At 46.0% G+C, this 11,690-nt stretch overlaps 1 long non-coding RNA gene across 1 annotated transcript; it reads left to right on the top strand.

Moving 5' to 3' along the window:
- Positions 1 to 1,107: 1,107 nt before the first annotated feature.
- LOC310895750 lies at positions 1,108 to 11,218 on the top strand. The gene is made up of 3 exons (XR_014580929.1): positions 1,108 to 1,123; positions 1,218 to 1,300; positions 11,170 to 11,218. It is a non-coding gene; the product is annotated as an uncharacterized lncRNA (long non-coding RNA).
- Positions 11,219 to 11,690: the final 472 nt, after the last annotated feature.

Here is an 11,690-nt window from a genome sequence, read left to right as displayed (position 1 = left end):
TCTATTAATCCAGCTAAATTGTTTTATGAATAGGGAATGGGAGATTAAATTGTTGATACAGTGGAACAAGGCAGGAGAAGGCACTAAATATTTAATACCTTGGCAGCAGGACTTTGGTAACATTTGACTCATTGAACAAACTAGCTGGCTTTCCCTGTATGTAATCTGGCATGCAATCATTTCTGAGAAAAAAAAAAAAAAATCTGTTGCAAAATTCAGATCAGCTGCATAATTTTTGAACAGAGCTATTGAGGAGGTCTTAGGCCAGAAGAGTCCAGCTTCATACTCATATCCAGAAGAAACCCCTGTGTTCATGAAGATGATGATCAAAGAGGCTTCTAAAAACTTGGCCACAGTTTAATTTAAATTAAATGACATTTGGCTCTCAGGTTTATTCTGGACCCACTAGAAGTCCTGATGGACATGCTAGGAGATGAGGACCACTCCCTTCCCACTTAAATAAGTGAGCTCGCTTCAGAGCTCAGTATGACATCAGCCTTTCTGAGACTCCATACATCCCGAGGAATGCTGAGCATGTTCAAGGCTCAAATATTTTACAGAATACAATACTGTTCAAGCCAGCAGCAACTATCCTCTCGAAGCAAAACAAAGAATTACTAGCCTGATCTACTGTGTAGACCCATATGGGAAACATTTTGGTCTCTCTATGGGAAATGCACAAAAATCCCTTTTGGGATATTATAATATTTTAATATTATATTTTTAGGATATTTTAATATCTTGGCTTCCTATCTTGGCACACTGAGCAAGAGTTCCATTGCAAGGTGTGCTTTCAGTGGCTTCTAGCAGGATGACAATTTCCAGTTGTCTGAGCACCTGGTCTGAGACCTTGTCAATTTTACCAGTTTTGATTTTTTTTTTCTTTTACTAATTGTTATTATTCAATGAGTATGTGCATGTTCAGGCAACTCACTTTCTCTTAGGACTCTTTCTCTTTTCCCTTTAAATGCACACTATTTCCTGCTGCCAAAGACACAAACCCTGGGCTGGATGAATATTTGGTCTGCTCTAGTACTTACGAAGTTACAGTTCTGAAGTTTCACAAATGTGACAGCTGCACATCTCTCCATGATGATGAAGTCAGATGATTATCATGGCTCAGGTGCTGTATCTTCTCTGGACCTCTTCCCACAGCAGTAAGTAATCAAAGTAGGCTGTTTTGTTGTTGTTGTTTATTTGTTTATTTGGTTTTATAGGCTTTCTTTGTACTGATTTGTCCATTCATGTGCAAGAGAGAGAGAGGAAAAAGAGGTGCATGCTTCATTTGGATCAGAATATGGTGAGTTCCATGCATGTTTACTGCCATCATTATACCACCCTCAAGAAACAAACCATGATTACAGAGTTCCCACAAGGCTCAGTCTCTGAGAAAGGATATGAAAAAATTCTCATTGTGAGGGAGAGACACACTCGTTCTGAACATGGCAGTGCTAGGAAAAAAAAAAAAAAAAAGTCAGTATTGTCACCTGCTCAAACCAAGAAAGTTTAAGTGTTCATAAAGCCATGGTGGCCAAATACAACTGCATTAATACATTGGCTGAACATCTCAGAGGCTGTATTCCAATGAAGATATTTATAAGGTCTTTTTCTTCAGTGTTTTAAATACAGCTGTATGTATCCAGGGTCTATTTTATCAACTAGTTTGCAAATGGTGAAAATGGTCTCAAGGCTGGCTTAATATCTGTGGAAACCACAGCTGAGTGTGGATGATGGGATGTCAAATACTATGGGAACACGCACAGATTACAATACAGTCAAAGTTTTCAACCATTTAAACAATGATGAAGGGGTTTAAGGAGATGAAGACCACGTGTGGTTAACCTGTGGTGACAGTCCCAGAGTAACTTCACTCAGAAAAAATAGAGGGAAGGTACTTATACCACTTAAATTGACACTTGAGCTTAGCTATTGTTCCGAATGAGCCTTCTAGAGGAACTAATCTTTCTCCATTGGATATTTAGGGTTGTGAGACTCCTATTCAACACACCTAAATTGGGCACAGAAACTAGACAGGTTAGTCTATTATGAAAACATTAGGATCTACTTCTAAACCACAGACTTCTGTAAACGCTCTTATTCTGAAGTCAGACTTGCTGTTTATTTTCCATTTCTTTTTAAACTTTTTTCTACAATGACGTAAAATAAGCTGAAAGACACTTTTGCAACAGGATAAGAGCAGTCACCAGTATAATTATTATGCTTTCCTGTGAAAATAAGGACTGAAAGGGAGAATGAAATGCCCTAACAAAAAAAGAGAAAAAATATCAGCCATGGATTTGTGGGTATTAATACTTTTTCTCATTACAAGCAGGTGGAAGTGCTGCTCTAAACAAAAGCAATAGGTAGGCCTCAGAATAATTTGTATTCAAATGCTTTACTCTTCAAAGATTTCTTGCATAGAGGATTATGCAAAATAGATCTGTGCCTATTCTTCACTCAGTAAATAGGTTATATAAATTTTCAGTGGTATTTCACTATGCATTCCATTTTGCTGACCAGTAAGGTGAGTGCATATACATAATATTTCCTCGGAACGGATCTGAGTATAATGTCATCCAAAATAAATTCTGCTTTGCCACAGACAGAGGGGTAACATTCTTTTCCTCTGCAGCTAGATAGACAGGAGGAAGAAAACCCCAGTTATATACAATGCTTCATCCAAACTAAAGAAGCAAGAGAACCTGACATTTCTTGCTGTCTACCTTTTATGCTAGGGGTTAGAACTGAAAAGAATCTTTCTGCACATAACTTTGCAGTGCATGGATCCAAAGGCTTGACATACAAAACTTGGATTAAAACAGAATTTCAGAAACTTTTGAAAGCTAATCTGTTGTTCTGAAATCAAAAATTGAATCCTATCTCCATTCCCCAGCTGATCACACCCTGCTTAAGACCCCACTCCTGCACAGCAATCAGAGTGACCTGGGGTCATCCTTTCTTTACTATGTGATATTTTTGGTCTTCCCTTAACCACTTGTCTTGGCAATAACATATTTAATATTTTGACATTTTATATCTAGTTCTCAGCCATCAATTCTGTACCAGTGAAGAGACACAGGTTACTTTTATTTTCTGGGTATTATTTCAGCCTCTGGAAACTCAGCTGTTTCTACATTGGTGTTGTGGTTTAACCCGGCTGGCAGCTAAACACCACACAGCCGTTCGCTCACCCTCCCCCCTCCCTCTCTGGGATGGGGGAGAGAAACGGGAAAGTGAAGCCTGTGAGTTGAGATAAAGACAGTTTATTAAGACAGGAAAATAATAATAACAATAATAATAATAATAGTGATAATGGTAATAGTATTAACAATAATAATGTGTAAGAAACAAGTGATGCACAATGCAATTGCTCACCACCCGCTGACCGATGCCCAGCCTATTCCCGAGCAGCCGGCCCCCCCACCCCGGCCAGCCACCCCTATATATTGTTTAGCATGACGTCAGATGGTATGGAATACCCCTTTGGCCAGTTTGGGTCAGCTGTCCTGGGTCTGTCCCCTCCCAGCTCCTGCTGCACCCCCAGCCTGCTCGCTGGCAGGGCAGAGCGAGAAGCCGAAAAGTCCTTGGCCTGGTGTAAACACTGCTCTGCAACAATTAAAACATCAGCATGTTATCAGCGCTCTTCTCATCCTAATCCAAAACATAGCACCCTACCAGCTACTATGAGCTACTTAACTCTGTCCTAACTGGAACCAGGACAGATATCCACCCCTTATTCCATACCATTTATGTCATGCTCAGGTTACACTCTGTCCAATACATTCTAATTAATCACCATTTTCATCTATGATATATAGCAATCATGGTAGTGATGACATACATTATTATATAATAATTAACATACTACAATTCAACTCATGGGCTATTCTCACCCAGTATCAAATCCCCTTGAGGTACACACCGGACCTCCCCATTCTTTTGCATTACCCACCAAGTGCATCCAGGTCCCTGAGCAAAAGCAATTCCACGAATGGGTTTGCCTTTTCCTGAGGCAGGAGTAGCCCAGACTGTTTTACCCAGCATGTTTCTTACGTGCACTACAGGAACTTTATCCCCTTCTACAGTGCGTAACAGGTTTGATTGGGCAGGTCCAGCTCGGTTGGCAGATCCCCTGGTATTGACTAACCAGGTGGCCTTTGCCAAATGTGTATCCCAATTTTTGAATGTCCCAGCACCCATTGCTTTCAGTGTAGTCTTCAACAGTCCATTGTATCGTTCAACTTTTCCAGAGGCTGGTGCATGATAGGGGATGTGATACACCCACTCAATACCATGTTCTTTGGCCCAAGTGTCTATAAGGTTGTTTCGGAAATGAGTCCCGTTGTCTGACTCAATTCTCTCTGGGGTGCCATGTCGCCATAAGACTTGCTTTTCAAGGCCCAGGATAGTGTTCCGGGCGGTGGCATGGGGCACAGGATATGTTTCCAGCCATCCGGTGGTTGCTTCCACCATTGTAAGTACGTGGCGCTTGCCGTTGCGGGTTTGAGGGAGTGTGATGTAATCAATCTGCCAGGCCTCTCCATATTTATATTTCAGCCATCGTCCTCCATACCAAAGAGGTTTTGACCGTTTGGCTTGCTTGATTGCAGCACATGTTTCACAGTCATGAATAACCTGTGCTATAGTGTCCATGGTCAGGTCCACCCCTCGATCACGAGCCCATCTGTAGGTTGCATCTCTACCTTGATGGCCTGAGGTGTCATGGGCCCATCGGGCTATAAATAATTCACCTTTATGTTGCCAGTCCAGGTCCACCTGAGCCACTTCAATCTTAGCAGCCTGATCCACCTGCTGGTTGTTTTGGTGTTCTTCAGTAGCCCGATTCTTGGGCACATGAGCATCTACATGGCGTACCTTTACAACCAGGTTCTCTACCCGGGCAGCAATATCTTGCCACAATGCCGCAGCCCAGATGGGCTTGCCCCTGCGCTGCCAGTTGTTCTGCTTCCATTGCTGTAACCACCCCCACAGGGCATTTGCTACCATCCATGAATCAGTATAGAGATAGAGAACTGGCCACTTTTCTCGTTCAGCAATATCTAAAGCCAGCTGAATGGCTTTTACTTCTGCAAACTGACTCGATTCACCTTCTCCCTCAGCAGCTTCTGCAACTCGTCGTGTAGGACTCCATACAGCAGCTTTCCATCTCCGATGCTTTCCCACAATACGACAGGACCCGTCAGTGAACAAGGCATATTTCTTCTCATTTTCTGGTAGCTTGTTGTACAGGGGGGCTTCTTCAGCACGAACCACCTCCTCCTCTGGTGATATCCCAAAGTATTTGCCTTCTGGCCAGTCCATAATCACCTCCAAGATTCCTGGGCGACTGGGGTTTCCTATTCGAGCCCGCTGAGTAATCAGTGCAACCCACTTGCTCCATGTAGCATCAGTTGCATGATGCGTAGAGGGGACCCTTCCTTTGAACATCCAGCCTAGTACCGGCAGTCGGGGTGCCAGGAGGAGCTGCGCTTCAGTACCGACCACTTCCGAAGCAGATCGAACTCCTTCATATGCTGCCAATATCTCCTTTTCAGTTGGAGTATAGCGGGCTTCAGATCCTCTGTATCCCCGACTCCAAAACCCCAGGGGTCGACCTCGAGTTTCCCCAGGTTCTTTCTGCCAGAGGCTCCAGGTGGGACCATTCTCTCCGGCTGCGGTGTAGAGCACATTCTTTACATCTGGTCCTGTTCGGACTGGCCCGAGGGCTACTGCATGAACTATTTCCTGCTTAATTTGTTCAAAGGCTTGTCGTTGCTCAGGGCCCCATTCAAAAGCATTCTTCTTACGGGTTACTTGGTAGAGCGGGTTTACAATCAGACTGTAATTTGGAATATGCATTCTCCAAAACCCCACGACACCTAGGAAAGTTTGTGTTTCTTTTTTGCTAGTTGGTGGAGACATAGCTGTTATTTTGTTGATCACATCCATTGGGATTTGACGGCGTCCATCTTGCCATTTTATTCCTAAAAACTGGATCTCTCGTGCAGGTCCTTTAACTTTATTCTGTTTTATGGCAAAACCAGCCTTCAGAAGGATTTGGACTATTTTCTTCCCTTTCTCGAAAACTTCTTCTGCAGTGTCACCCCACACAATGATGTCATCGATGTACTGCAGGTGTTCAGGAGCTTCCCCCTGCTCCAGCGCAGACTGGATCAGTCCATGGCAAATGGTAGGGCTGTGTTTCCACCCCTGGGGCAGCCGATTCCAAGTATATTGGACTCCCCTCCAAGTGAAAGCAAACTGTGGCCTGCACTGTGCTGCTAGAGGGATGGAGAAAAATGCATTAGCGATATCAATTGTGGCATACCACTTGGCTGCCTTTGATTCCAGTTCATACTGGAGTTCTAGCATGTCCGGCACTGCAGCACTCAGTGGTGGCGTGACTTCGTTCAGGCCACGATAGTCCACTGTTAGTCTCCACTCACCATTAGACTTTCGCACTGGCCATATGGGACTATTAAAAGGTGAATGAGTCTTGCTGATCACTCCTTGGCTCTCCAGTTGACGAATTAGCTTATGGATGGGACTCAGGGAGTCTCGGTTGGTGCGATATTGCCGCCGGTGCACCGTTGTGGTAGCGATCGGCACTTGCTGTTCTTCAACCCTCAGCAACCCCACAACAGAAGGGTCCTCTGAGAGACCAGGCAAGGTAGACAACTGTTTAATGTCCTCTGTCTCCAAAGCAGCTATGCCAAAAGCCCAGCGGAACCCTTTTGGGTCCTTGAAATATCCTCTTCTAAGATAGTCTATGCCAAGGATGCACGGAGCATCTGGGCCAGTCACAACACGGTGCTTTTGCCACTCATTACCGGTTAGACTCACTTCAGCCTCCAATACAGTTAACTGCTGGGATCCCCCCGTCACACCATAAATACAGATGGGCTCTGGCCCTTTATAGCTTGATGGCATTAGAGTACATTGTGCACCGGTGTCTACCAAAGCCTTATACTTCTGTGCGTCTGACGTGCCAGGCCATCGAATCCACACAGTCCAATAAACTCGATTGTCCCTTTCCTCCCCCTGGCTGGAGGCAGGGCCCCTCTAGTCCTGGTCAGAATCTTCATTTCTGTGTTTAAAGGACTGCCTGCTGGAAGTTGGAGCAGCAAACCTTTCAGAGAACTCCTTTTTCCCAATTGTTTTCCTTTGCAATTCACGTACCTGTGCCTCTAGGGTCGCAGTAGATTTTCCATCCCATTTTCTCATGTCCTCTCCATGGTCACGTAGGTAAAACCACAGGGTGGCGCGGTGTGTGTGCCCACCATATTGTCTTCCTTGCATAGATGAACGTTTACCCCTAATAGCTGAGACACTGGTTTGTACAGGTGGGGAGGAAAATAAACTCTCTTTAAGTTGGTGGATCTCTTCAGAAAGTTTCTCCAAGGTATTCTCTTTTAGCTGGTGGACACTAGTTCGTTCAGGTGAAGGGGAAGATAATCTTTCTTCAAGTTGGTGGATCTTTTCAGAAAGTTTCTCCAAAGCATTCTCTTTTAGCTGGTGGACACTGGTTCGTTCAGGTGAAGGGGAAGATAATCTTTCTTCAAGTTGGTGGATCTTTTCAGAAAGTTTCTCTAAAGCATTCTCTTTTAGCTGGTGGACACTGGTTCGTTCAGGTGGAGGGGAAGATAAATTCTCTTTAAGTTGGTGGACCTCTTCAGAGAGTTTCTCCACAGCTGAGACACAGGCCTTTAGGGAAGAGGAGAGATTTCCTTCGTACTGCCGGAGTATTTTAGTCACTTCATTCACTGTGGGATTCTCCTCCGTTTTCCAGGCTAGCATTGCCAATGAGCTGGCATATGATGATGGGGCACTCTGTACAAACTTCCGCCACATGGGTAGTGTACACCGGACTGCATCTGGATCTGCGGATGTTTGTGCGTCGTCTAGGTCCTTATAAATTACTTCCCGTACGGCCAATTCCCTCAGGTACTGAATTCCCTTCTCCATGGTGGTCCATTTGCTTGGTAAACATACAAGTTCTTCCTTGAAGAGATACCTTTCCTTCACAGCTGACAGGAGACGCCTCCAGAGGCTGCGAGATTGTGCTCCATCTCCAATTGCTTTGTCAATGCATGCGTCCCTAGCAAGGGATCCCAGCTGCCTGGCTTCCTTGCCCTCCAATTCCACATAATTGGCTCCCGTGTCCCAGCACCGGAGCAGCCAGGTGACAAGCTGCTCGCCTATACAGCGACCAAAATCTTTTCGCACATCTCGTAGCTCACGCTGGTATAGAGTCCGGGTAATTACTGTTGATTTTTCGACATCCTCATCCTCATCTTCAGTCTTCTGCACCTTTGATGGCCGGTGTAGAGTCCGGGTAGTTACTGTTGATTTTCCGACATCCTCATCCTCATCTTCAGTCTCCTGCACCTTTGATGGCTGGTATGGAGTCCGGGTAGTTACTGTTGATTTTTCGCCATCCTCATCCTCATCTTCAGTCTCCTGCACCTTTGATGGCCCAGCCTCGTCTTCACTACGCCCAGACTTAGCAGAAGACTGTCTGCGTTTTAAACGACCTGAGCCTCTATACCATTTTTTCACCTTGTCTACAGGGGCAACTTGCACTGCTACAGCTCGTTTCTCTGACCCAGCCACAGGGTCTGCCACAGGGGTTGGAATACCCTCTGCGGGGTCAACTTGCACTGCTACAGCTCGCTTCTCTGACCCAGACGCAGGGTCTGCCACAGGGGTTGGAATACCCTCTGCGGGGTCAACTTGCACTGCTACAGCTCGTTTCTCTGACCCAGACGCAGGGTCTGCCACAGGGGTTGGAATACCCTCTGCGGGGTCAACTTGCACTGCTACAGCTCGTTTCTCTGACCCAGCCACAGGAGTGGGAGCAGCTGCAGGAGCTGGGGCAGCTGCAGGAGCTGGGGCAGCTGCAGGAGCTGGAGCTGGAGCGGCTGCAGGGGCTGGAGCTGGAGCGGCTGCAGGAGCTGGAGCTGGAGCTGGAACGGCTGCAGGAGCTGGAGCTGGAGCGGCTGCAGGAGCTGGAACTGGAGCGGCTGCAGGAGCTGGAGCGGCTGCAGGAGCTGGAACTGGAACGGCTGCAGGAGCTGGAGCTGGAGTAGCTGCAGGAGCTGGAACTGGAGCGGCTGCAGGAGCTGGAGCGGCTGCAGGAGCTGGAGCTGGAGCGGCTGCAGGAGCTGGAGCTGGAGCGGCTGCAGGAGCTGGAGCGGCTGCAGGAGCTGGAGCTGGAGCGGCTGCAGGAGCTGGAGCTGGAGCGGCTGCAGGAGCTGGAGCTGGAGTGGCTGCAGGAGCTGCAGCTGGAACGGCTGCAGGAGCCGGAGCTGGAGCTAGGTTGCTAATAGCATCAATTGCAGCTCGATAGGCACAAGCCAGACCCCAGCACGCTACAGTGATTTGTGTCACTTTGGAACTGCCAGAGTCATGAGACCTTTTTTTCAAGCATTCTGCCAGTTTTTTAGGATTTTGCAGTTGTTCAGGGGTGAATGTCCAAAACACTGGAGGTGACCACTGCTCTAGAAACCTGCCCATATCCTCCCACACTCCCTGCCACTCGCAACTATCCCGCCTCAAGACAGATCTCCGGATGAGATTCCTAAGTAGTTGTTTAACCCTCCACAAAATCTGAAGCGCATTCAGGAGACATAACAACAAGAGCAGGCTGGTCTGAGTATCCCAAGGATATTCAACATCTCGGAGAACCACCGTAACTAACTCGGGGGATAAGAGGGTGGTGGTGAAGGAGAAAGGGAGAGTGAACAGGTAGGGAAACATGTCTTCCCCTGTCCCCTTCACAGATTGGCTCCCTAACGAAAACAGGCAATAGGTGTAATTGCTAATAGTTTCCGAGATATGGGTTCCAAAGTATAGAGTCGATGTCAGTGCTGAGTACAAATACCAGGTTAAAGTCATGACCAGATATCTCACCATTTCATAAGCCATTGCTACACCGCACAGTACCATAACAATCTTAAACCAGGGCCCGGAAAGGATAAACAGTGCAACAGGGAGCACATACAGAAAGTAACGCACCATAAAACTCAATTTGGAATACAGGTACAGCAGACTGGAGATTAAGGCAATCAACATCGTGACTAGCAACTATTAAGCAGGTCCAATACTTGTACCAATTTTAGTTTAACACACTCTGGTCAGATTTGTCGATATCTCAACCCTTCGGGCCCCACGTTGGGCGCCAAAAAGACTGTTGTGGTTTAACCCGGCTGGCAGCTAAACACCACACAGCCGTTCGCTCACCCTCCCCCCTCCCTCTCTGGGATGGGGGAGAGAAACGGGAAAGTGAAGCCTGTGAGTTGAGATAAAGACAGTTTATTAAGACAGGAAAATAATAATAACAATAATAATAATAATAGTGATAATGGTAATAGTATTAACAATAATAATGTGTAAGAAACAAGTGATGCACAATGCAATTGCTCACCACCCGCTGACCGATGCCCAGCCTATTCCCGAGCAGCCGGCCCCCCCACCCCGGCCAGCCACCCATATATATTGTTTAGCATGACGTCAGATGGTATGGAATACCCCTTTGGCCAGTTTGGGTCAGCTGTCCTGGGTCTGTCCCCTCCCAGCTCCTGCTGCACCCCCAGCCTGCTCGCTGGCAGGGCAGAGCGAGAAGCCGAAAAGTCCTTGGCCTGGTGTAAACACTGCTCTGCAACAATTAAAACATCAGCATGTTATCAGCGCTCTTCTCATCCTAATCCAAAACATAGCACCCTACCAGCTACTATGAGCTACTTAACTCTGTCCTAACTGGAACCAGGACAATTGGATACCCACTAGTCAGGCTTTCAAAATGGATTTTCAGTCACAATAACTAGAACAGATTTGGTTGTCAAATAAATATGAGGATTTGTCAGGGGCAGGACTGGGCAAGTGGGGTGCACATGTTCTGTTGGGGTAGTCATTGGCTAAACTGGCTACCTAGAAGAAGTGGATGAATGATGCAGGAAAACTTTACACAGCTGGTTGAAACAGCTACCCCACAGCAGGCACAGCTTGGAGTTCCCTCTTCAACCCCAGTCAGGCACATCCCTGAACTGGGAGCTGTGCACATACATCAGCACACAAATGCAACGAAGGTTCTAGAATTTGGAGCATTTCTACAGCAAGTAAACAACCTCAGTTTTTTTGTTTGTTTGTTTTTTGTTTTTTGTTTTTTAGAGTATTTAGGGGGACTCACCTTGGTTTATCACCCTATGCTAAGCACGGCATGAAGAAGACAGAACAGACCAAACAGGCATTGAACCACTACTTAAAGTTACCTGAGAAAAAGCTATTTGGGATTCTGAGCTGTGGCTGCAGCTCCTGGACCTGCCTCAAACTGTCCATGTAACCTTGGGTAAGTCACTATGTACTTAACATGTCTTACTGCTGTAGCTTAAAATGGGAGTATTAACACTTCATTTCCTCACTGTCTTCCTTACCTCCAAAGAACTGCAAAATCATCTATGAACACATTCTACAATGTCTAATAGGGAGACTAAAGTCTCTTATGGATGCTGTAATTGCTTGTGTGTTGTGAACTATAAATAATAACTATACATTCTGTTATTTGAAAGAATAGACTATATCTGCCATAACATGCTGCTGCTTTAAAATTATTATGCTTCAGCCAGAAACAGTAGGTGTCATTTTTCACCCTAAATTCTGTCATGGATCTTTTTTCTTTTTTTTTTTCTGAA

The sequence above is a fragment of the Anser anser genome (assembly GCF_964211835.1).
Source record: "Anser anser genome assembly, chromosome: 2".
Lineage (NCBI taxonomy): Eukaryota > Metazoa > Chordata > Aves > Anseriformes > Anatidae > Anser > Anser anser.
This window is presented reverse-complemented; position numbering and strand designations above follow the sequence as displayed.